Below are 26,362 nucleotides of genomic sequence, written 5' to 3'. Positions count from 1 at the left end.
ATTGCAGTGAAGTGAGAATAAATGAGATAAGCTTTCAAATACAGATGACTCTTAGCAGAGCTGAGATGTAGAGGAAGCAGATTCAATACTGTAGAACTTTAGGCAGAAGGACGGATGACCATGAAAATTCTGGCTTTTGAGATGGAAAGCCAACACATATAGGTAAAGGTAAGCTTGAGAAAGGGCAATGAGAGGGGAAAACTAAAAATGCAGAACAGAAAGAATGATTGGTGGAGACAGGTCTTCAGCTTCTCCAGATTGGAGGAAAGATAAAGATAAAGAGACCTAAAGACATAAGTAAGTTCATAAGAAAAGAGGTTGTAAGGGGGACCTACACAGGAAGAGGCAGAAGGAAAAGATATGATCTTGAGAGTTGTATCGCTTGTTGCCCCCTGTCTGTGAGATCAAAGACAAGTCTTCCAAGGAAAGTGAGAGATGATGGAGCATTTTAGGGCCTTGAAAGTTTGGAATCAGTGTTGAGGGCAATTGTGAGGTGCTCATGACGCCCCTTTGGGTCCTGAGGAAAGAATGTTCAAAGAGGGGAGAAGAGAGTGAAGGTGATGGCATGTGAGAAACAGTTCAATGTACTGGGAACGGTCGATATGAGTGGAGAAAAGATGATGAAGATAAGACTTTATTAGGTGACTTCAGGATCTACCTTCAGACTTCTCAACAAGGGAGTGGACTTAGTCCATGATGCTTCAATGTGCTGCACCAGGTCCAACAAGTGGTCATTACTAGGAGGCTGGTTCTAGTCCCCAACATAAAAACATATAAGTAGTGCTACCCAACATGGGATAATCTGCCTTGCAAAGGGTTTCAATCATCTGTCAAGGACGCTATGCCGGCAACTTGATAAGCTGAATCAGATGGTTTATTAGAGCCTTTTAATACTAAGATCTTATGGTTGCATAACACAGGGAGCAGCAAAGTAGGGGGAGACTGGTCTCAGCATTCTTGTAGGTATCCCTGCTATTTGATTATTTGATATCAAATCAAGGTAGTCCTTGATTTTGATTATAATGTTCAGTCAGGTTTATGCAGTTCAATAACTGTAGGAACGACTTTGGAATTTTTATTAATTGCAGGAGTTTTGTGAAGAAGCCATGCTCTAGTCTATGGACTATACACATGATATTATCTAATTAGCACACAGGATGTGTCTATAAAACCTATATTCACTATGGAAAGGGCTTCTTTCTCTTTTTATGCCTATCCCATTTCATTACAGACCTGAAGAAGACCCTTAGCTGGGTGGCTAAAGAAGACCTTTGATTCTTCTCTACTTTGGAGTCCTCCTTTTATAAGACATTTTGTTCGTATTCCATTCAAGTCACCTTCTTTTCATTTGCCTCCTGCATTGGGATGGACTGCTTTCTTTTTTGGAGTCTATTAGTCTGAATCAGTGGTTTTCAGAAGGGATGATTCTGACCCTCAGAGGACATTTGACAATGTCTAGAGACAGTTTTGATTGTCATGACTAGAGCAGGGGGCTACTGGCATCTGGTGAGTAGAGGGCAGGGATGCTGCTCAACTATAGTGCTCAGGACAGCCTCCATAACAAAGAATTATCCAGCTCCAAATGTCAATAATGATAAGGTTGAGAAATCCTTTTTTTTTTTTCTTTTAAGATTTTACTTACTTATTCATGAGAGACACAGAGAGAGAGGCAGAGATGAGAAGTAGGCTCCCCACAGGGACTCGATCCCAGGACTCCAAGATCATGACCTGAGCCGAAGGCAGATGCTCAACCACTGAGCCACCCAGACATCCCTCTTGTTCTGTTTTTAAGTCTTTCTTCTAAATCAGCTACTATCAACACATTCTGTAAAACCCTAGATGGCTACTTTGATTGTCTAATTTGAGAGTTATTGCATGCCTGAGTGTTCTACACTTTTTGCCCATCCCTTGGTTCATGCTGTAGCAATAAGCAGGACATTTTTGACTCCCTTTGGCAGGAAGAGTCACTTCTTGGTTGGGGTCTAAATAGAACCAGATCTCTCCCAAGATAAAGGCAGGGATGCCATGGCTTTCAGAGTCACAGCATCAGATATCTCCTATCTGCAGCAGCTCTAGGCCAAGGGTGTGGATGAAGGACAAGATACAAATACAACTATGTGATGCCATTTGTTTGATTTTGAGTAAGCTCATACGATATTTAAAGACTGGGTATTAGAGCTCCACCATGAAGGTCCCCTGCAGCCTTTTCAAGCAAGGACAAAACCAAGACAGTGGTACTAATGCAAATGTGATTTCAGCACAAATGAACACTGAGAAAATAGTGCCTGACTAGGTTATACCTACCTAATCTTCTGACCCTCTGAAAGATCCCATGGAACTCATGGGATCCTTGTACCTCTGATCCCAAATCAGGCTGAAGTTTTCAGGGAATTAGATCATAAATTAGCCCTTGCTAGTTTCCAGATCTTCTACCCCCTAAAGAATCCTAAGACAGCATCCCTTCATGACCCATTATGAGTAGCCTGTCCCAATAGAAATAGCCCAGGGATGAGATTTCCCTTTTCATCTCACCGTTTATAGGCTAAGTGGCCTCAGGAAAATCATTCAAACTCCTAGAACCTAGGTTTTCTCCTCTCTGAAATGAAAACATCTACCTTTCCATTTCTAGAAATCTATGCAGAGAAAGTACTCTTTTTTTTTTTTAAGATTTTATTTATTCATGAGAGACACAGAGAGAGAGGCAGACACAGGCAGAGGGGTAAGCAGGCTCCCCATGGGGAGCCCAATGTGGGACTTGATTCTGGGATCAAGACAGGATCACACCCTGAGCCAAAGGCAGGTAGATGCTCAACTACTGAGCCACTCAGGCGTCCCTGAAGAAAATACTGTAAAAAAATTCAAACAAAACTTTATGTACAAAGTTATTTACTGCTTCATTATTTAACATTAGACATCATTATAAAACACTAATTATGACATCCACAGAATGAAATATGTGCCCATCAAAAAATATTGTTCATGAAGAGTTTTATTGACTAAGAAAATGATTGTGTTCTAACATCAAAAATAAGAAGCAAGACACAACAGACACACACACACACCCCTATATCCATATAATATTATCTCAACTATGTGAAATAACTGTAGGAAAAAGTCTGAAAGGAAACCAAACTATTACCAAAAGTTTATGCTTAGTTTTGAGTTGATACATAAAATAATTTAACACTGAGATATACAATACATTTTTTCTCTTTAAAAGTGTATAACACTGGAGTTTGAGAAACACTGATTTAGAGCTCTAGACAGAAATGGGGCTGGAGATGAAAATTTTGGAGTCATAGGTATTTCAGTAGAGGTCAATTACTGGATAAGATCATCTAGGACAAGCCTGTAGCATGAGAGGAGACAAGAGTCCAGGACTGAATCCTAGGGAACCACAACACATATAGAATAGGTGAGGAAGCTGAGCCAGGGAAGGAACTAAGTGTTTGGCAGCAATCAGTATGAGACAGTTATCTAGATGGATTAGAACAGTGATATTGAGAAGAGAGAGGGGTTGAGAAAACTGAAAAGAATCTAAGAGCCACAAGTTGGATATAAGAGATAAGGGTGTTGGAAAAAGCAAAGATTACTTGGAGATATCTTAGCTTGGAAGATGGAAGGATGCTGATATCAAAGGCAGAGATGAGATAATTTGAGAGGAAAGCATAGATGGTGGGAGAGGAGAAAGGAAAAGTTAAACTTAGTTTCGTATGGATTGTGTTTGAGATTTCCTTTGAAGAGAGAGCTTCTAGCTGCAGGAGCTTGGGCATCTGCCAGAGCACACAAGCCAGGATCACACTTCCTGGGCAGCTCTCAATCAACCAGTAACTAAGCTCAGAAGGAGTAATAGAGCTGAGCTTCTCTGTCCCATGTTGCCTCCTCTGATAGGCAGTCATTGACCTGAGGCTCCCCTCTGGGCTGGCCCAGACTTTCAGAGCAGCACTTGGGTCTGATGCTTCTCCTTCCCAATCCTTCTTCCTTCCCCTTCTCTGATCTCAGATGGCAGTCTGAAACCTCTCCTTGCCTGCTTCAGTCGTGCCCCTCTTTTCATCCATAAAAGCTACCCACAATAAACCTCTTGTCCTTTTAACTCCCATCTTAGCATCTGCTTCCCGAGGGCTGGAACTAATACAGGTGATGGTTGCATATCCAAATGGAATTATGTGGGAATTATGTATGGGTCTTGAAGACAGTCAGGATTGAGAGAGAACTGAATCACAAGGGCCTCCCTAACAGCATAATCATAGGGAAAAAGGGAGGAACAAGGTTTGAGCCTTAAGTGACACGCATAACTGTGAGGGGTACAGGTGAAAGAGAGGAAGAATATCATGGACAGATAGGAAAACCAGGAAAGCACAAGATCAAAGAAACCATGGAGGAGGAGGAAGAGAATTTCTTAGGAGCAGGTAAGATGTCTGAGGAAAATCTGAGTGGAGCCTAAGATCTTGCATTTAAAGAGTGAAATGGTGGCTGGGCATCAGGAGATCATTTCAGAGAAAGTATGGCAAAAGGTGCCAAATTTCCAGTAATCAAGAAGCAACGCAGTGGGAAATTGCTGGAGGGAATGATGTAGATCATGTTTAAAATATTTTACCAGGATTAGAAAGAGGGAAATTGGGATAATGAGAAGTAAGACTGTGTGTGTGTGTGTGTGTGTGTGTGTGTGTGTGTGTGAGAGAGAGAGAGAGAGAGAGAGAGAGAGAGAGAGAATATCTGGAAGCGGTCTTTGAAGATGTTAAAGAGAAAAAAAATGTGGGATTAAAATCCTGGAGGCAGTGGGAAGAAAAAAGCTGCAGAGGCCAGGTAGAGGGGTTAGATTTCAATAGTAAGGGGAAAAATCTCTTCTCTGGAACTTGGAGGGAAGAAAGAGAACATGGCTGGAATGACAGAGATGGATGAGAATAATGGGTGAGGATGAGGAATTGCATACACAGTATATCTTACAATTATAACAATGACAAAGACAACCTCTGAGATTAATAGAATGAGTTGGGAAAAATGTTTAAAGAGAGAAGAAGGCCAGAAATTGCTGGTGTGCACGCTATGTTGTCCCTTAAGAAATGTAATGGGGTGAAGGAAATTCTTGCCTTAAATGCATGAAGTTGGATCTCCCTAAAGGCACTAGTCCAGAGGACTGTGACTAACTGGCAAGAAAGGACAGGTTAAGTACTGATATTACTCTTACAGAGTTTCCCAGCTCAGATACAATCTGAGTGTTCAGAGATATGGACTGGCATTATGCAGTCTACTATTATAATGATCAAGAAAAGGAAAATTATATTTATCATACAAGCATAACATAACATATTATATGATATGATATATCATATAATAACAATGAATGATAAAGATGATAAGAATAACCAAGAATCACCATGCTCTATGGCAGAGCTGATATGATCAGAAAAGAAATGTTGGTGCTCTTGAGCAAAAGCTCCATATAACCAGAGTCTTTGCACAGGATTTGCACAGTGTTTAGGCTTAATAGCTCCATCCTGGCCTCTCAGGTCTTACAGCTATAAGGGAAAACTTTATTTTTTAAAATTATTTATTTATTCGAGAGAGGCAGAGACAGACAGAGGGAGAAGCAGGTTCCATGAAGGGTGCCCGATGTGGGTCTCAATCTCGGGATTGTGGGATCATGCCCTGAGCCAAAGGCAGATGCTCAACCGCTGAGCCACCCAGGCGTCCCAAGGAAAACTGTAGAATTGACATTCCTACAGGAAAAAAAAAATCCCTGTTACTGAGCAGGAAAGTGCCTAGCTCCCAAGTATTTTTCCTATTGGAATAACTGTTTCAATAACTGAGAATTATTTTTTAATAACTAAGAATAATATCAGAATATATTCAATAATAATATCTACAAACTGGTGATATCTTAGGTATATGACTTAGGAACATGACTGTACATTCTTTTAATAACTGAGAATAATATCAGAATATATTCAGTAATAATATCTGCGATATTATTGGTGATATCTTAGGTACATGACTTAGGAACATGACTGTACACTTAGAGCAAAGCAGAGCCCAGAACAGTAGCCTGAAATCACCAGAAAGGCAGGATCCATGGCAACTCTCATTGGTATTGGCCAGATGTGGCTCTAGGAGTCATTTCACGGAAGGGCTCTTCCATTGATCTTGTGACGAGAAAACCACTGGGAAGCAAAGAAATGAGCCAGGCATGTCAGTTTCTCCAATGCGACTAGTGATATGTCTGCAAGTGTGACATGCTTGCTAATTACCCCCAGAGTCCTCAACAAGACAAAGTGCTTTATTCTCCTGACTTTGAAGCACCACTTGGAAACCTCTTGATAAGGTCTAATGATAGGCCAGCTTTTGCCTCATAGTGGGTTATACAGGTGCTGCCTGTTGCCTTCCAAGCCCGTTTTATTCCAGGGCTGGCAAAGCTTGCAGGAATGTCATGTGAAGAGATTTATAATAATTTCTGATTCTACCCAGCTCCAAATCACTATATGAATAATCTTTCTCATAGCATACTGGTAATTCTATGAGCAGTCTTAGCCAAGAACAACGGAATGAGCAAGCTCGAGGAAATATTTTTTTTTCCTTTTTAAGAAATCATTATGCTGATGTTTTACAAACCTCATAAAAATTAAGGGTTCGTTTGAATTTGGGAGAAAGACTCATTTTATCAAAACTCATTTGCCAAAAATATTTAAATGAGCACATGCTGGAGGTAAGAGCACCAAAAACAGTGTCAGTTATACATTCTCAACCTTCCAGACTCTCCAGAGCCCTTAAAATGCAGCATTTTTCTACAGGTGTTAATGGGATCCTGCAAAGAGGTAGGCGATTTCAGGTAGGGTTGTGACAGAGTGGCTTGTGGGGTGGGTGCTGTGGAACCCTCTGAGGGCTCCTGACCACAGTCCCATTCAGAGACAACAATGGCACTCGTTGTTATAAGCAAGCGTCAGTCACGAAAGAGCTGCCATTACGGAGTAGAGCCCGGGTTTCCATATTCCCAACATGACCAGAGGTTTCATTCCCCGAGAATGTGTTTATTCAGCCTAGTAAAAACATTAAAAAGGGGAATAAATCTCTGCCGACCCCAAAATGCTTTTCACCGCAGCTGTAAACCATAAAACATTTAGAAAGGTAAGCAGGACTAAAGATAATATGGTCCCCCCAAGCAGCATGGACCTAGAGGTGGCCCTTGCAAAGACAGCTGCAGTGCACAGAGCTTCCCTGCAAAATCATTAAGAGAGGGACAGGTTCTATAAGGTGTTAAATTATTAGTAGTAGGGTTTTTTTTTTGCAATGGGGGGGGGAGCAATAATAAAAACCATGTGCTCAGCAGCCTGCTTGGCCATATAAAATAGAGAGGCCTGTGACTTTAAGTGTTGTAAAAGGGGTTAATTGTCGATTTCTGAATGTGGCAAGTTTATTGATCTTGTTAACAGCAGTGGAGTATGTGCCATTGGTTACCATGGCGGGAAAGAAAAACAGCCTTCTATCCTGTTATTCCATGGACACCCTTGCTGGTCTTAGAGCCCAAGTTAAGGAACATATGGATAAATGCATCATTAAAATTGCTTCTTACCACTTGTCCAAATTTGTAACCATCCTTAAGGTTCTAGTTCCTTCTTACAGCTACATTTTACTACATTATACTTACCTTTCACACAAATGTATTATTTTTCTGTATGACAACCCTATATAGTTGGTAGGGATTATATACCCATTTTACAGATAAGGCAACTGAGGTTCAGGGAGGTTAGGATCCAAACCTAGGTCCTTCTATTCCTAGTTTGGTGTTTTTCTACTACTTATTCAAACAATTTGTTCATCAGTTAACTCGGTAGGTATTTCTCAACCACGCACAAAGAGCCAGGCAGTGGTCTGGTTGCTGGAGATACAGCAATGGACAAAAGTGACAGCATCTCTGCCATTGCAAAGTCTGTGTTTTATTTTTTTATTTTTATTTTTTTTAAAGATTTTATTTATTTATTCATGAGAGACACACAGAGAGAGAGAGAGGCAGAGACACAGGCAGAGAGAGAGGCAGGCTCCATGCAGGGAGCCTAATGTGGGACTCAATCCTGGGACTCCAGGATCAGGCCCTGAGCCGAAGGCAGGCAGTAAATGGCTGAGCCATCCAGGGATCCCAGGGTCTGTGTTTTAGAGGGCATTATCCTAGCTTTCAAAACCCACTCTCTCTTCCAAACTATCTTCACATGCATAGTCTGCATCTGCAGTTTTGTATTTTGTTTTGCTGTTGAGTGTTGTCCTGTTGTTATTTCATACAGGTGTTTTCCCTTTGGCTCCCCTGATTAGACAGAAAGCCACATGAAGGCAGGGCTGCTTTCTAATGCTCCCCTTTTTCACTCTTCATGCAGCACAATGCATTAGGTAAAGTGTATTGGGCTTTTTCTCTGCTGCAGAAACTCCTTATTACTTGATCTTAAGATCATCAAGGGCCTTATTCAGGTATTGACTCTTACAGCTTCAATTATTGAGCACTTTGCTAAATGTTCATTGTCTCAGTAATGCTGAAACAACCTGACTAGAAGTCCCATTTTACAGTTGAGGAAGATGTGGCTTCTGGTGGCTAAGAAGCATGCTTAAGTCCTCATAGTAAGAAGCAGAGCTCCGATTCTGACGTGGTCTGACTCAAAAGTCCAATATCTTTCCACCAGGTACTTGGGCCTGAGTAGTGACTGAATCTTTGCTCCCCTGAACCACATAGAGAACATCAAAAGCCCCTGTTACATTATATGCAGGATAAATAGGGTGAATTTAATAACTTGGGTGACTTTAAGTCTACAGCCATTCTACCAACGATTTATCTAATCATTTACACCTTCATTGCAAAGATCATTTTTTAAAAGATTTTATTTATTTTATTCATTAGAGACCCAGAGGCAGAGACAAGGCAGAGGGAGAAGGAGGCTCCCCGCAAGGAGCCTGATGCGGGACTCGATCCCAGACCTGAGGATAATGCCCTGAGCCAAAGACAGACACTCAACCGCTGAGTCACCCAGGCATCCTGCAAAGATCATTGTGTATCTTAGTTTCCTGCCCCATCCTTCATTATATGATCGTTTTAGAACGGCACGTGTCTTAGTTAAAATGCTATCCCAGAAAGTTATATAGTGGATGACTTAAGCAACAGAAGTTTATTTCTCACAGTCCAAAGGCTGGAAGTCCAAGATCAGGGTGCCAGATGGTCAGGCTCTTGGTGAGGGCGCTCTTCCTGGTTATATCTTTAGTTAGCCTTTCTGGTATGTGCCTTTTTGTCTCTTCTTTATATAAGGGCACTAATCTCATTAGGAGGGTCCCAGCTCATGACCTAATCTAACCTTAATTACCTACCAAAAGCACCACCTTTTAATACCATCCCATTGGTGGTTAGGGTTTCAACATATGAATTTTGGGTGGACCCAAGCATGCGGTCCATAACAGCATTTTTCCCCCCAATACAGCAAGTTGCAAAGGAATCCCTACATTCTTGGGAAAAGTGACAAATCAGAGATTGGGTAGAGTCAAAGAGGGCAATGGTAGGCTCACACGAGCTTGTGATAACTGGCTTATTAAAAATATTAGTAGTATTCACACAGTGCATTGGCGTCTGAACCACCATACACAGTACATTAGCAGTTGGCATATATTCTGAGAAAAGGTGGCAGGCCAGAGCCAGAGCATGGGTCAACTGCTGAAAAACAGAACCCAGCTGGAGCCACTGGGGTCCGGGAAACTAGGTAGAGACTGAGCCTTTTCAGTTTGGATGGCATAGTTTCCACTTTAAGTAATGTCATCTAATCTTCATTTACTTTCTTCCATCTACACAGAAATGTATTTATTATTGTCCTGTGATAAGTGGTAATGGTGATATAAAGCAGCACTTCCTGAAACTTCAGGCAGTTTCAAGGTCTGGATGTAAAGTTACAGAAATATAGTAAGGAGAACCCTGTAGCATGACAGAGTTTATTAAAATGAAGGAGGGAAGAAAGGAAGAGAGAGGGGGAAGGAGGGAGGAAGAAAAGAAGGAAGGAAGAAAGGAATCCTAATCTTTTTGCAACCTTTATCAATCAGTCTGTCAACAAGTAACTGATAATTTCTGAATGTGAAGAGTTGGCTAACCAATGAGTTACATGTGCAATGAGATTTTGTTTGGTTCCTGCATGTGGATAATGACTCCACTGGTGAGTCGAGTCAGAGAATGGCAAGCTAGTAGACTGGGTCTCCCGTGAATGCTTGTGATTATTTAAAGGAAGACTTCTGCTTTCAGTGGGGCTTGCTGGAAAAGCAATACCTTGCCAAAGCTGCATTTTTGCCAGTTATGGTTTTGAAATAACAGGATTTAAAATTTCTAGGCCAACCTCAAAATCTACAGTCTTTTTCATATAGGCACAAGTCAATTCCATCTCCTTAATCAAAAGAACGTGCCAGCAATTATTACTTCCCAATATCATTGAGCACGCAGCAATGTAAGGAATGATCCAGAAAGAAGTGATCTATTAGTATTACACCTTCTCATAAAAGGATCATGGGCACATATGTTTTGTATGTCCAGAGCATCTTTTCTTTCTTTGGAGGATATATTTCTCTCCTTGCCAACTGTAATGATTCTTATAGTAGTGCCGATCAGAATGCTTCACTCTCAGACCACAGAGACCTAGGTAAGGATGAGTAGTGACACAAGCCAAGCCAATACTAATATTTCCACAAAATTTTTCTAATATGGAACTGACAAAAGAGCTTTCTTGTATTTCTAGATATGTAACTGCTATATAAATCTGGAACTGCCTCTGGCCATAAAACCAAAAAGCTGAAATGAGAGAAAGATAGGATTATCTGATTCTTTGGATCCAGTCTTCCCTGAGCCAGCTCTACCCCCACTTTTCCCAGGCAATGGCTTGTGAACCAATAAATATTTCTTTATTGCTTATGGTAGATCAAGTTGAGTTTCTGTTATCCAAGAATCCTGAGTGATACAAATGAGCAGAAGATCAGGCCCAGAGAAATGTGATCCTGATAATTAGTTACCTGATAATTAGGAAAAGCATTCAGGCAAGGTTTACATTAAATAAAATAAGGAAAATGCATATGCAAAAGATAGTACACTTTCAGACATCAAGAGCTAGTTTGAAATCTTTGAAAAGAAATACAGACTGCAGAAAATAAAATCTTATGGGAAAACCAATCTCTACAACGTTTTCTGCAGAAGTGAAAGAGCAGAGCTTAAAAATGATGTCTGCTTTGTTCTGGACACGAGATTTCTAGAATTTGTTTCACTATGTTTTGGAATACATTTTCATTGTGACTTAAGACAATCACTGGTATTTTCAGGAAAATCACTCGAAAAGTGATTAAAATGATTGTACTAAAAATTATGGTACATTTAATCTTTGATAAACTATATTATTTCCCAAGTTAGTGGTTACATCTTAGCTAGCCTCAAATATTAGTGAAATAATCAAACCAGCAGGTTAGGTAATGTCAGTATGGATAGCCTCTATTGAGGGTCATGGACTGGAAAATAAACAGGCTGGAATGTACACATCAAACTCATTTTTCATATTTTTAAAAAATATTTTATTTACTTATTCATGAGAGACACAGAGAGAGAGAGAGAGAGGCAGAGACATAGGCAGAGGGAAAAACTGGCTCCATACAGGGAGCCCAGTGTGGGACTTGATCCCGTGACTCCAGGATCATGCCCTGAGCCGAAGGCAGATGCCCAACCACTGAGCCACCCAGACATCCCTCATTTTTCATCTTCTTTGAAAGTGTCAACAATGGCTAGGGTACATTTCTATGTCGATATCTACACTTTCCATAAATGAGGAAAGAATATGTGAAAATCTGGCCACAACTTATAATTTTTGAAGACAGGATGATATCTGATATTCCCAACGGAACAAGGGAAATGTAACATGTCTTCTGCACACTGAGGAGAAAATGTCTGTTCTGTTCTCACTGTCAGATCAATTGCATTTATCCTAAGTTGAGGGATGTCTCATAGCTCATTCAGGGAACACCCACAGTGGGTCATGACAGGCCTCTAGGGAGAAACATAGTCATGTTCCTAAGGATCTATTAAAAAGCAGAGAATCTCAGAAGTCACATTTGGATGAACTTTAGTTGATTCATTGAAGCATTAATTATGTCAGATATCTCATGAACACTAAGCTGCCTTAGTAAGAGCTCTTTGATGCTCTGTTTAGTCAGTACATAAGTACCTCAAATTGTTGTTGAATGTACATAGAGTAACAATTAACAATGAGCAAATAAACAAGTCGGGATATGATATCATCAGAGTGCCAGGAAATGACCCAAAAGCTCGATGTTCTAGCATTAAGTGTTTTCTGAGAGGAAATCAGCTTTTACCCCACGTGGCCATTGTTATGGATGAGAATCTGGATTTTGTTTGCTCTTGATTACACAGAGGAAGAAAGAAAAAAAAAATGCTGTCCTGGTGAGAAGCAAGCGCTGAGATGGTTTTCCTCAGTAAAAATCAATGTGAAGTCTTACTCCCAGCCTAGAAGAGGGTGAGGAAGTAGGGGAAGGGATGTTTAGCCCATCAATATCAGTAAAGTGCCCCTCTTTTTCCCTGACGGATACCCTTTTTCTGGTTTTACAGCTTAGAGAGCTCAGTTCTAGCCAAGGGCTCTAGTGTTACTGCCCACACTTATGAATGGACCTATTGTAATAATGGCCATTTGTCTATATTAATTAAGTAATCTTTAAAGCAGCCCTAATAATTTGATACATTTGTCACCATCCCTGTTTGAGACTCAGAAAAGTGAAACACTTTGCCAAAGATCCTATAGATGGGTAGGAGCAGCTATGATCTGAATACTCATCTGTCCTGGTCTGAAGCCGACATCTTAACCATTTAACCCTTTGCTGTGTGCTATCTACTCCCTCATATGCAAAGCTGCTATGCCTGACCCATGAATATATATATATTTTTTAAGTTATTAAGGATGAGATTTCTCCATCCCCTAGCCTAGTGATGTAAGTGTGTGAAAGGTCTGTATGCTCTAGGATAACACAGATTGGGCCCAGCCACAGAACAAAACCGGTGATATGTTTCTTTTACATTGACATTGACACACCTCATCAGCTAACCAGAGGCCACAATACTCAAACTATTGACTATAGACTAGGATTATAAACTGTACTAGAGTTATAGGCTCTTTTTAATTTATTAAAACTCATTATACTAATAATCATATTTCGTTGGTTGGGGTCACCTATGGAGAGGAAGAACATGGCATACCTCCATCCCTTTATATCCTGGGATCCCAAAGATCATTCTCTCAGCCTACTGATGGCCAGTCAGGTTTTCCGTATCCCACGGTACATATCCCAGGGGCATGGAAATACTCTCATGTACCTCCCTCCCACACAGAATGCCTACCTGGTACTCTTCCTTTTGACCCCCAAGCACTGACCACCATAATATTCTCTTCCCTCCTCCTCTCCCTTTCCCTGCTCTTCTCTCCCTCCCTCTCTTCCTCATTCCATTCCCAGAATAAGATTTAGCATCAAGGATGCTTTTCATCATCAAAGATGAGTTTCTTCAAGTCTGGAATCATTCACCCCCATATCCCAGCAGCAAGTAGTGTGTCTACTAGTTGGAGGGATGGGTCAGTGGGTAGATGCAGCCTCGGGCCATTTTGCTTTCAAGACTCATCAAAGTCATTGAGCTTAATAACCAAATAATCATTTTGATATGTTTTTCTCCTCCCTCACATTACGTAGTCATATAATTTTGAGTGTGATTCTATGGAGAATGGGGTAGTTGAACATGCTTTCTTTTTTTAAGATTTTATTTATTCATGAAAGACATAGAGAGAGAGAGGCAGAAACATGGGCAGAGGGAAAAGCAGGCTTCCTGAGGGGAGCCCAATTCAGTACTCGATCCCAGGACCCTGAGATCCTGACTTGAGCCAAAGGCAGATGCTCGACCACTGAGCAACCCAGGTGCCCCCTTGAACATGCTTTTAATGTTGAAATTTAATTCTCTCTTTCCTCCCTTCCATTCTTTCTCCCTCCATCCCTTCCTTCCTTCCTTCCTTCTTTCCAAATATCCTTTAGACAAGAAAAGAAAAAAAAAGAAAGAACTTCATTGAGACTTTAAATGGTCCATATCTGATTGAGTGACTCACAAGAGGTGAAATGCAGGTAGTTTCAAATGTCTTCTCAGAGTGACTCCATGTTATATAAGGCAAGAACACTGGGCTGGACATCAGGAGCCCTGGGTTTGGCCCTAGTCTTCACTTTCATATTTCAGAATTCTGGGCAAATCACTTGATCTCTTTGTACCTAGTTTTGTCATCTATAAGTAGGGAAGTTTAGTCTAGTAAGTGATTTGAGGATTAGGAGCCCTCAAATATTCATGGAGGTGCCTTGGGATCTGTCCCAAGAGGGGTGTTTTGATAGAAATGAGGGAGATTGTATAGAACAGTCAGGACTAATCCCCCTGCCCCCACCCCACCTTCAACCAGAATTAATGTTCTTGTTAAAATGTTTTTAACTCTATCATTCTTTTGAGCTTCTGCTAAAAAATCTATTCCAAAAAAGGTAGAAAACTACTGGACCAGATTATCTTTAAGGTGCTTTTGGCATATCTGATTTCAATATATAAATCATCTGTTTATGATCTTCATTTACAGAAAGAATGGAAGCTTTCTTTTTCTCATGTGCTTGTTGCTCTAAGAACAAATTTCTTATCACAAGAATAATCTCCCATTCATCCTGCTTCCTACCTGGCTCAATATAGCACAAAATGCACAAGCTAAATCCGTTATCCCCTTGTGAATATCTTCTATTTAAACACGTCTATCAATGGTGGGCTTAAGAAAGAAATATATGTTTTCACAGTTGCCACACAGGGCCAACTGTTGTGGTAAGGGTGGCCACATAGGACACCTTTGTGCTCTTGAGCTGTCCTCTGTTAGATGAGAAGTCATAAGCCATAATCAAAGCAAAGCCTGGGTTGCTCATCCACTTTGAAAGAGACATCCTTATGATCCTGCTAACATTTCCTATATTATATTAATAATGTGTTTTGGGAAGGTGTTATTTGATTTGTTTTCTGGACAAGTTGGATGAGTCTCTCTCTGTTTTAGCCACAGCCCTTTGTAGGTTTTTTTTCCTGCTGTCCCATGACAGACGACTTAATGGGTTGCTGAAAATGTCCAGACTGCTTCTGGCTCTAGAGGTAGCTCGGCTCAACAATGGAAGGCATTTAGCAGAGCCTCATGTTTTAGAGCAGGAAAGACTTGAGAGGGCATGTCATCTGGTATTTTTCAAGAGGCTTTGTAATTTTTTTCAGCAGCATACTTTTTTCCCCCTAAAACAAATCTGATGCAAAACTTCAATTTATGAAACAGATAAAAGGAGAGAGAGAGAGATGAGAATTTTACCAAATTGCACTCCCCCCTTGCCGTTCTCCCTCACACATGCTCAGCAACACCTGAGCATCACGGGGAGTGCTTTGAGTCCTAGGAGTGATTATAGTAACTTAATTGCATAGTCCTCCACTGAACCTGTCTTTTCTATTAGGAAAATGAGACACTTTCCTCGGAGTTTTAATGACTTGCCTGAGACCCCACAGCTAGTGATGTCAGTACCAGATTGCAAGGTTTCTGATTCTAGTTTACTATCCCCCTTCCATCCATCCCCACCCCTACCTCTAATTTACCATGCCACCTCAGCTTTAACATTCGAAAAGAGGACAAAAGATCCTGTACCAGTGTGGTTGATATGTGTATACCTGTCTTTAATTCTCAGAGCAACTTCATAGGGAGGGCAACATTAGTATTATCTTCTTATAGATGGGGGATATGGACAAAGAGAGGTTAGGGAACTTGTCCAGTGAAATTCAGCCAGAAGTGGCTGAACTTCACTGATTTAGTTTAGTAAATCTAGTTTTATCTGATTTCTTTTCTTTTTTTAAAGTTTTATCTGGTTTCCAAACCTGTTCCTGTTATACCCCAGGATAAACACTGCAAACTAATGTTTGTCCTGAATAAAGCCATGTCTTAACACGACAAGCTCAGGTAATAAAGCCTGACTCGTATTTCATGAGATTCTTTGTAGCTTTTCTTAAATAACTACTGTAGACTGCCCTTCTCCAAAGTTTCTGTGTCTGTTATGAGCACCTTGGAGAATGTGTCCCCAAACCTCAGCCAACAACACCCGTTCTTTTAGGGACCATTCCTTGTCACTCCAACCTCACCCCATCCAGAAACTAGGGCTTCTAGAGCCATGATTTTTTTTAAAAAAGATTTTATTTATTTATTTATTCATGAAAGACACAGAAAGGCAGAGGGAGAAGCAGGCTTCCTGTGGGGAGCCTGATGCGGGGCTCAATCCCTGGACCCCGGGGTCACGACCTGAGCCAAAGGCAGATGCTCAACCACTGAGTCACCCAGATGCCTCTAGAGCAATGATTTTAGTGTTTGAATCATCAGGTCTTGAGTGGACCACAGTAGGAATGAGGACCAAGAGAGAATCAACATGTAAAATCAAGAGGCTTACTCGGTGTATGGATTGAACAATGAAAAGAAAATGAAAGAGAGAAATGGAGAGGCATCCAGTGAGGCATCCATCTTGGTTCTATGTCTGTCCTTCAGTTCAGTGAGACACTCTTCTAGCTACATAATATTGTCCACCTTTCCTTTCTTAAGCTTTGGTTTCTGTTACTTGCAAACAAACCAGTCCTACTTAATATATCATCATATCCAGAGATCTGAAGTTTCTTCAGGTGAGTTCAGACTACCTTCCTGTTGTAGGCATGCTTGTTTGTACAAACTGTACAAGGCTACCATTATTAGAGGCCTCAGCAATGAGCTATTTTATTACTCTTTGTTTACACAGAAACAAGGAACTCTGTAAAGTCCCTTTTTACACAGGTACCCTATCCAGAGAAAGCCAATCTCTTCTGGCCCTATTGACTTTATCTCCTAGACTACTCCCCACTGGACAGAAAATCTAAAGTATATGTGTCTGAAATAAATTAAGCTGGAATGTAAATCTCAATTAAGTGGAATGAAATGCTTTATATTTCACCAACAGATTAATTTGAGAAGCAAAATCTAAGCTATCATAGTTTCCAAATGGAAATAGCCCAGATTTTCATTAATAATAGAATAAATTATGATATTATATAGTCCTAGCATATTGAATAGCAACCATAAGTGAAATACTGCATAGAAACAAAAAGTATGGGCAGCCTGGGTGGCTCAGCGGTTTAGCGCCACCTTCAGCCCAGGGCCTGATCCTGGAGACCCGGATCAAGTCCCACATCAGGCTCCCTGCATGGAGCCTGCTTCTTTCTCCCTCTGCCTGTGTCTCTGCCTCTCTCTCTTTCTCTCTCTCTCTCTCTCTCTCTCTTTCTCTCTCATGAATAAATAAATAGAATCTTCAAAAAAATAAAATAAATAAAAATAAAATAAAATCAACATTCTTAAAACTAGAGGGGATCTAGGAAAGAGTATCTCGTTCAATTGTCAGATGTTTTACAGAATAAGAAACCGGGCCAAAGAAGTGAAATGATATGCCATAAATTTTACAGCTTATAATTGAGCCAAGATTGGTGTTTAGATCTCTTAGTTATGTTAACAAAGATATTCCAAATAAACCTTTTAAAGAATAATATGCTAAAATCAATTCACTCTGAAGTGTACTTTTGTATTAAGAACAAAAGGTTTGTAAAATAAATAAATAATGTGAACAATACTATCAGTGTTGACATAGAGACAATATGATAGCATTTGTAAAGATAAAATCCGTCTGTGACACATTTCATGAAATAGCCATCTGGTTTAGTTTCTAAGAATTTTGGCAAAATTACACATTGCTAGAAATCTCATTCCCCAGCTAATATTTTGAAATATTATTATATCATACTGATGATGATAATGTCAGAGGTGATGATAATGTCAATGATGACAGCAATACAATCTTACATGTGGGTAAGGCATTAGTTTTCTAATTTGTGAAATTAGTTTCCTAATCGCTGCTATGACAAATTACCACAAACTTGATGGCTTAAACCAACACAGATTAATTATCTTAACAGTTTTGGAGGTCAGAAGTCCAAAATGGGTCTCACTGGGCTAACATCAGTGTTTCTTCTAGCAGCTCTAAGGGAGAATCCATTTCTTTGCCATTTCTAGCTTTCGGAGGCTGTCTGCCTTCCTTGGCTCATGTCCCCTTGGGTATTCAAGGCCAGCAATAGCCAGTTGAATCTTTTTTGGTACTGTATCACACTTACACTGACTTTTCTACCTCCTTCCAAATTTAAAGAATGTTTGTGATTATATTGGGCCCAGTTAATCCAGGATAATCTCTTTGTTTCAAGGTCAGTTGATTACTGATTGTTATTTTATTTTAAAGATTTTATTTATTTATTTATTTATTTATTTATTTATTTATTTATTTGAGACAGAGAGAGAGGCAGAGATATAGGCAGAGGGAGAAGCAGGCTCCTTGCAGGAGTCCAATGCAGGACTCAATCCCAGGACCCAGGAATCACGCCCTGAGCTGAAGGCAGATACTCAACCACTGAGCCACCTGGGCATCCCTGATTACTGATTTTAAATCCATCTACAACCTTAATTATCCCTTCAACATGTTCTGGGGACTGGGACATGAACATCTTTGAGGACCATTACTCTGTCTATAATAGGTAGGATTGTATTTATGCATTTTTCAAAATAGTGTTCTGTATGTATATATATATTTCATACCTGAAAGCAGTGAAACACCTGGAACAAAGTCATTCTGTTCTGGGTATGATTCTCATTTGCCAAGGGGAAAAAAAAAAACAGAGAAGTGACATAAATTGTCTACATTTCTGCAGCTGGTTGAGGCAGAGTCAAGTCCTACGAACCAGATTTCCAAACCCACTGCCTGTGTCCTCCAAACCCACTCTTGGTTTCTCCAAGCTCCATAACCTATTGAGACGCAGCTGTGGTGGGCAGTTTGAAGCACATGAGTTGTGGAGGACTGGCATTCCTGCATGACTACCTGCTACGTGGATGGACACATTTTTGCAGAGAGCTGCATTCTCCATTAAATCTACACACAGTTGCTACTCATCTGTAAGGCTTAACATTTGCCTCCTTCTCTCCTATGTTTAACCCTTATCCTGGGTCATGTGCCTGTCACAAAGCAATATTTCTCTGGTTCTAAGAGAACTTCAGTCCTTTCAGATTTGTTCCAGGTACTTGGGGAGGGGGAGACCCAGGTCAGTGATGAAATTAAGTGACAGCCACAATTGACAGGACCTGAGGGCATGCTCTGTGGGTGAGAAGTCCAGACAGCTGTGGTCAGGGAGGAAGACCTCATCATAAGCATTTTGGCTTTTAGATATGCTGCGCCCCTGCACAGAAACAGGTCCCCCTGACCCCCCGCCACCAGTTCATTGCCCTCAGTCATGGCATCCCCCCAAACAGCCTCTAAAATGGCCAAAGAAGGGGAAGCAGATGGTACAGCACAAACAGCACAAGTTCTGTGCTCTCCCAGGGATAAATAGAAAAGAAGTGTTCTTGACCCTTCTCTTGGCTTGAGATCTGCTCATGGAGGTTCCTCAGTCTCTTACAGAGACTCATGTGGCCCACTTCTCATGTTCCTCCATAGGCCAGAATTCCCAGCTGAGCTGTACCTAGGAGCAAACGGGGACTCCTGGCTCAACACACAACAGCACAGCCCAGAACACAGAGCACTTAGCTTGGTGCAAGCCTGGCTTTGTCTGCCACTCTTTGTGTATCACTCTCCCGTTAGGTTTCCTCACAGTGTTCACCCCTCCATGTTTATGAGGATAACAAAGCTAAGACTACAGCACCAGTCTTGTATAGCCTGGCTAGAGGTGATTGCTGTTCATGAATGTGCTCTGTGCCTCAGTCTGTCATCCCAGCTGTGTGTGGGGCAGAAGAAGTTTTGTAGTATTGTTACAGAGCTAAAGCAGACGCTTTCATACTTTAGGGTTTTGTCAGCCTGAAGTAATTTTCTCTTAGTAATAAATAAATCATTTCACCCATAACTCTGAGAAATAAATATTAGGGCTGTGAGTGAAATAAACTGTGAAAGAGAATTAATGTTATAAATAAAAATAATGGAATCTTGCATGTTTTACCATTTGTCAAGCTCTTTCACATATATTATCCACTTAATCAAGAAATGTTTACTGGTGGGATCCAGTGGTGAAGATAGGCCAGGAAGTGAGGTTTACACACTTCTGGAATTACATGGTGGGATGGCTGAGGAGAGAACCTATAATCTTGCATATCAGAGTGTGCCTCCACCACCAAGCTGTGTTCCATTCACGGTATGTGTAATAATAAACAACTCTGGGTATACTAGCAGGGAGGGTATACTACCTCCATCTCAAGGATGAGAAAACTGTAGGGCAGAGTGGTGAAGAGCCTTGCCAAAGCCCCACAGATTGACATGTTAGATTTGCCTTAAATCCCAGTGATCCTTGGTTTGTTGTCAAGGACAGTGTTTGGCCCATAGGAAGCACTCTATAATCATGAATAGCTTCTAAGTGCTCAGTCAGTGCCACCTGCTATTACAATTGTTAGTGTAGCATGAGAAGGATGGCAAAACTCATTTGAGCATCTGAACTAATCAGAGGCCACTGAAGGAACATTCTGCTCTGGAGCATTTGCATTCTAACTGAAAACTGTAAAAGCAAAAACAAAGTGTTTATATTTTCTAGCTGGTTGTGAAAAGAGAAATAATGATCGTAACAGATTAGTTACGATATTTTAAAGTTTGCATATTGGCAGATATTTTTTCCTGTGAAATAAATTTAGTTAATACTTATTTGTAACCTTTCAAGTAACATACGCTCATTTTACTGAAATAAATACATTTGTGGGATTTTTGTTGCAAATGAATTTAAAAATTGGAAAAAACATTTTTTTAAGTTTTAAAAATGTTACAATATGTGCTTAATAATTTTATGTTGAACTAAATTGAATCTTTTCATGTGGTGATTTTTTTAAATGTCTATCAATAATACCCCCAAATATTAATTTTGACACCTTGATTTATAGGTAATCGATTTTCATCGCTTCTCAGCCTTTTGGCTAAGATCAAGTGTAGTATAGGTAATTGATCTCCAATAATTTCATATTAGCTCACTTAATTTCAATAAATAAATGCTCCCAACATTCATTCTGTGTTTAAGTTATAAAATTAAGCTGGAAAAATAATAAAACCCTTGCTAGTATATGCCCTCAACTGGTCAAACCTGTACATATCTGAGTCATAACAAATCTGTTTTAAGGATATAATGAACGCTAGTGATCCACCCTCTGTAAGAAGACATCTAACTCTGTGGAGTCCAGAGTTAGTCTTGATTCAAAATCCAGACATTCTGGAGCCTGTAATTCATCCTAAATAGGTGCCCTCTCTGTGCCTGGATCATGGAATAGATTGCTCCAGAAGATTGCCACATCTCAGGAGACAAGTCTTTTCAGGAGCCCTCGACGATTAGGCTAAGTTATTTGGGAAAACTAGACTCTGTATTTATTTTTACAAGCCAGATGCCTACACACAGTGAATTCTTTTACAAAAATATAAAAGGGGTTATGGAAAAAAAGAAAGGCTCAGGATCACAGATGAAACTATGAGAGTATCTTACAGTTATATGGATAGAAATTCTTTACCTTCTACGATGGCTCTGAGAAAAAGTTTACTGCTCTGAATGCAAAAAGTAAATTGAGTCTTTAACTTACACCTTTACAATAAAGACCTGAAAACTGAGAGTTCAAAGGACTCTGTACCTGAGGGCATGGAGAGGGCAACTGCCACGGAGTAGAAAACAGGGAGCTCTGCTCACCACGATCCTGTCTCATTCGTAAGGATTCTTCAGGAGGCCTTAATTAGGCTGTCTTGACAAACACTAAGTAATGACCAGATGTGAAAATGTGAAATTGATTAAGAGAGGGGACGTTAACTAATTACACTCAATAACCCATCACGTGCTGCTGCCATGAGGAAGAGGTAGAGGTGGTCATGGTACCAATTCCTGACCAAGATTGGCCATGAGACTTTCATGTGATCCACAAATATTTACTGAACACTTACTACAAGCCAGCTACTGTTTTAGGAGATAAGGATCTACAGTGAGAAAAATAGGGAGAGATTCTGATCTATCTCTTATAGAGCTTACATTGTTGAGGGGAAACTCAGTGATGCCAGGAAGGAATGATTGCTTAAGAAGAAATAGAAAGCAGAACAAGAGGAAATGAAATGCTATGGTAGAGGGCTGCTACCTTACTCAGTTTAGTTAAGGGAGACCTTTCTGATACAGTGACCTTTGAGCAAAAGCTTGAATGAAGTGAGGGAGTCTATCTGAGAGACGTGTGTTCCAGACAAAGGGGACAGTCAGTGTGAAAGCTTCTTGACAGAAGTGTGCTTGGCATAATCCAGAAATAGCAAAGAATCTTAGAAACTGAGGACAGCTTTAAGATCAACTGTGAGGGACGCCTGGGTGGCTCAGCAATTGAGCGTCTGCCTTTGGTTCAGGATGTGATCCCCAAGTCCCAGGATCAAGTCCCACATCGGGCTCCCTGCATGGAGCCTGCTTCTCCCTCTGCCTGTGTCTCTGCCTCTCTCTCTACCTCTTATGAATAAATAAATCTTAAAAAAAAAAAAAAAAGATCAACTGTGATCTCCTCTTTAACTTGCTGGAATCCTCTGTGTGCTTGATAGTTATTGGCCACCTGTTAAGAGCTGGTGCGCGTCAATAACCATAGCACCTCTGTGTTTGGGCAATGAGGAAGAGAAGGCCTTGCTCTCCAGAAGTACAGAGTAGGGCTAGGGAGGGGCCTGAGAAGGATGGGAGACTGAGGCATAAACAGCTAACTAGTACAAGTAGCAGAACCCTGCCCTCCACATTTCTCCTGTTTGTTTTAACAGCTCTACTATAGCAGCACAAGAAGGAGTGTGAAAAGTGTGGAGTCAGATCTATTTGTTCAATTTTTACATTTCAGATGATTAAGTGAAATGTTGAATGGAACCAAATCTATATTCCTGTCAGTGTGAGGCAGAGAAGGAAAATAAACTCCAGCTCCTGGTGTAGACAGGGAAGACTGAGGCAAGCAAACCCAGCTCCTTCTCACCCCTTCTCTGTTCTTGTCACCAAGACCAGGCCCTCAGAGGCCCCCAGAGCTTACATGGGACATGTCCAGAGAGGGAGGTCAGAGCAACCCCACGAACCCTAAATGCTCAAGGATCCATTGTTGGGTCCCATACCTGCACATTCATTCAGCTCTCTTTTATTACACATCCACTGTGAGCCAGCATTGTGCTGATGTTGTAAGTGCTATGATGGGGGCATGAACAAAAGCCTCTGGTGTCCAGAGAGGGTCTCCCAAATGTCATTAGAAGAGCTTCCTAAAGAAGGCAACATGTATCTCAAAGACAGGCAAGCAGGATTTAATTGACTTTGTTTTATTGTGTGTTGTTGTTGCTTTACAGTTTGCTCATTGTTCATTTGCTAAAATCATTCAGAGCCAAGGTCTAGAATAGGATTTCTCAACCTTGACACCACTGACATTTCGAGCCAGATAATTGTTGTAGAGGACTGTCTTGTGCATTGAAGGATGTTTAGTAATATCTCTGGCTTCTACTCACTAGATGCCAGTAGCTCTTTAGCCCCTAGTTGCAACAAACCCCAAAAATATCTCCAGACATTGCCAGATGTCCCCAGTGGTACAAACTTGCCTCCTATTGAGAACCACTGGTCAGAAGAAGTCCCAGTCCAGGCCTGATGCTACTTAAAATCTCCCAAGTATATAAGAATGAAGCTCTTCTGATGAACAGCTGGTCTTGTATTCCACAGAAGCTTGAACAATGGAAAATAGGCTAAAAGGGCAGCAGGAAGATGTTAGGTTAACCATATAAAAGAATTTCCTCCTTAAAAAGTTAGTAAGAGTGTAGGAAATCTCAACACAGCAGTTATAAAATATCCTCCACTTTAGATGTGTGAGTGAAGCAAATCCTCATTAACCTGCCTTTTTTTTTTTTTTAAGATTTTGTTTTCAAGTAATCACTACACTAAAAGTGGAGCTCGACCTTACAACCCCAGGATCAAGAGTTGCATACTCCACTGACTGGGCCAGCAGGAACCCTCCTGCTTATAAAAAGGGAAAGTTAGTGTTTTTGTTTTCTTTGGGTAAATATTCAACAGTGGTATAACTGGATCATATCATATTTCCATTTTTAATTTTGGGTGGAACTTCCATACTGTTTTCCACAGTGGACATACCAACTTACATTCCTACAAGCAGTGTACACGGATTCCTTTTTCTCCACATCCTTGCCAAAACTTGTTTATTTCTTTTCTTTTTGATTTAGCCATTTGAACAGGTATGAGGTAATATCTCACTGTGGTTTTGTTTTGCATTTCCCTAATGATGAGTGATGTTGAACATCTTTTCATGTGTCTTTTGGTTATCTGTATGTCTTCTTTGGACAAATGTCTGTTCATGTTTTCTGCCCATTTTTAAGTGGGATTATTAGGAGTTTTTTTGTATTGAGTTATTGAAGTTCTTTATATATTTAGATATTAATCCCTTATCGGATATGTCATTTGCAAATATCTTCTCCCATTCCATAGGTTGCCTTGTCATTTTGTTGATGATTTCCTTCACTTGTATAAAAGCTTTCTATTTTGATGTAGTCCCAATAGGTTATTTTTGCTTTGGTTTCCCTTGCCTCAGCAGACATATCTAAAAAGGTGTTTCTATAGCCAATGTAAGAGACATTTTGCTTATGTTTTCATCTAGGAGTTTTCTGGCTTCAAGTCTCAGGTCTTTAATCTGTCTTGAGGTTTTTTTGTGTCTGTCGTATAAGAAAGTGGTCCAATTTCATTCAAACACTATTTCAAAAAGATACCTGTACCCTTATGTTTATAGCAGCACTATTTACAATAACCAAGATATGGAAATAACTCATGTCCATCAGTAAATGAATAGATAAAGAAGATGTGGTATCTTTGTACAATGGAATATTACTCAGCCATAAAAAAATGATATCTGCCATTTGTAACAACATGAATAAACGTAGTGGTATAATGCTATATGAAATGAGTCAAAGAAAGACAAAAATCATTATTTCAATCATATGTGAAATTTAATAAATAAAAAAAACGGACAAAGAAAAAAAGACCAAAAAAAACCTCTTAAATATAGAGAACAAACTGATGATTGCCAGGGTTAAATAGGTGAAATAGATAAAGGGGATTAAGAGGTACAAACTTTGAGTTACAAAACAAATGATTTTTGGCGATGAAAATACAGCATAAGGATATAGTCAATAAGATGGTAATAATGTTCACCACAACACATCATGGTGAACACTAAGTAATATAGAATTGTTGAATCATATTGTACACTGAAACTAATATAACATTATATGTTAATTATACTTCAATGTTTTAAAAAGTCATTTCTTTTTTTATAGTCAAAGTTAATCTGCAGTAGAGGACAAAATCAGAAATAGCTGGGGTTTTAAAAAATATAATTGCTCTTTCAATACTTTGAAGTATAGTTATCAATTTAAATTTGCTTAAAAATGATTGGTAGTCAATTTATTTCTCAAGACATTAATAAACGTTTAAGAATTATTTTCACTTATATACTAGTTGAATATAAATGACTTTCACATGAGTGCTTATAAATAGCTTGTTTTCATAAGTGAATCTTTGTCTTCTGGATTATTGTGTACACTGCTAATTTTTCCCATATTACTGAAAATATGGACTTCAGTTCTGCCAGTATTTGAACTAACAAAGATTCCAAATTAGTTGGATCTTACCTCACCAAGAAAGAAAATTTCAGCTATAAAGAAGGAAAGAGTGAATATGTATTGAGCACCCATTATGTGGCAGGCATTGGACTAGGACAGTGGTTCACAACCAGGGGTGATTTTGCATCCACCCCCCAAGGACATTTAACAACATCTAGAGACATTTTTGGTTATGACAACTGCAGGGCCACTCTGGGCATCAGGTAGAGGCCAGGGATGCTGCTTAACATTCTGTGATGCACAGCGCAGTGCCCCCACAACAATTAACCAGCACAAAACAGCATTCACCAAGGCCCAGAGACTCTGAACTCGGCTCCTTATCTATGTTATCTCGTAGACTTCCTTATACCTTTCCTTACAAAATCTTCAGTCTTATGAATCCCATATTGTAGACAAAGAAGCTGAGGCTCAGTGGGGTGATGTAACTTGCTCAGGCTCCTACAGCTAGCATATGCAAGGGCCAGCGTTTGTTTCCACACCTTGGCCCTTGTAGTTGGTCATCTTGACCATGGCTGGCTGTCTTCCTGTGGGTAGTTTTCCATCTATTCTTGTA

The 26,362-nt window shown here is 40.1% G+C and overlaps 1 protein-coding gene and 1 pseudogene across 1 annotated transcript in view; both read left to right on the top strand.

The window, feature by feature from the left end:
- ROR1 (receptor tyrosine kinase like orphan receptor 1) overlaps nucleotides 1-26,362 on the top strand; it is a 400,859-nt gene that overhangs the window by 298,641 nt on the left and 75,856 nt on the right. The gene's annotated exons all lie outside the window — the stretch shown is intronic.
- LOC112907924 (U2 spliceosomal RNA) lies at nucleotides 21,061-21,140 on the top strand (annotated as a pseudogene).

This window comes from Vulpes vulpes, chromosome 12, assembly GCF_048418805.1.
Source record: "Vulpes vulpes isolate BD-2025 chromosome 12, VulVul3, whole genome shotgun sequence".
In the NCBI taxonomy this organism is placed as follows: Eukaryota; Metazoa; Chordata; class Mammalia; order Carnivora; family Canidae; genus Vulpes; species Vulpes vulpes.
This window is presented reverse-complemented; position numbering and strand designations above follow the sequence as displayed.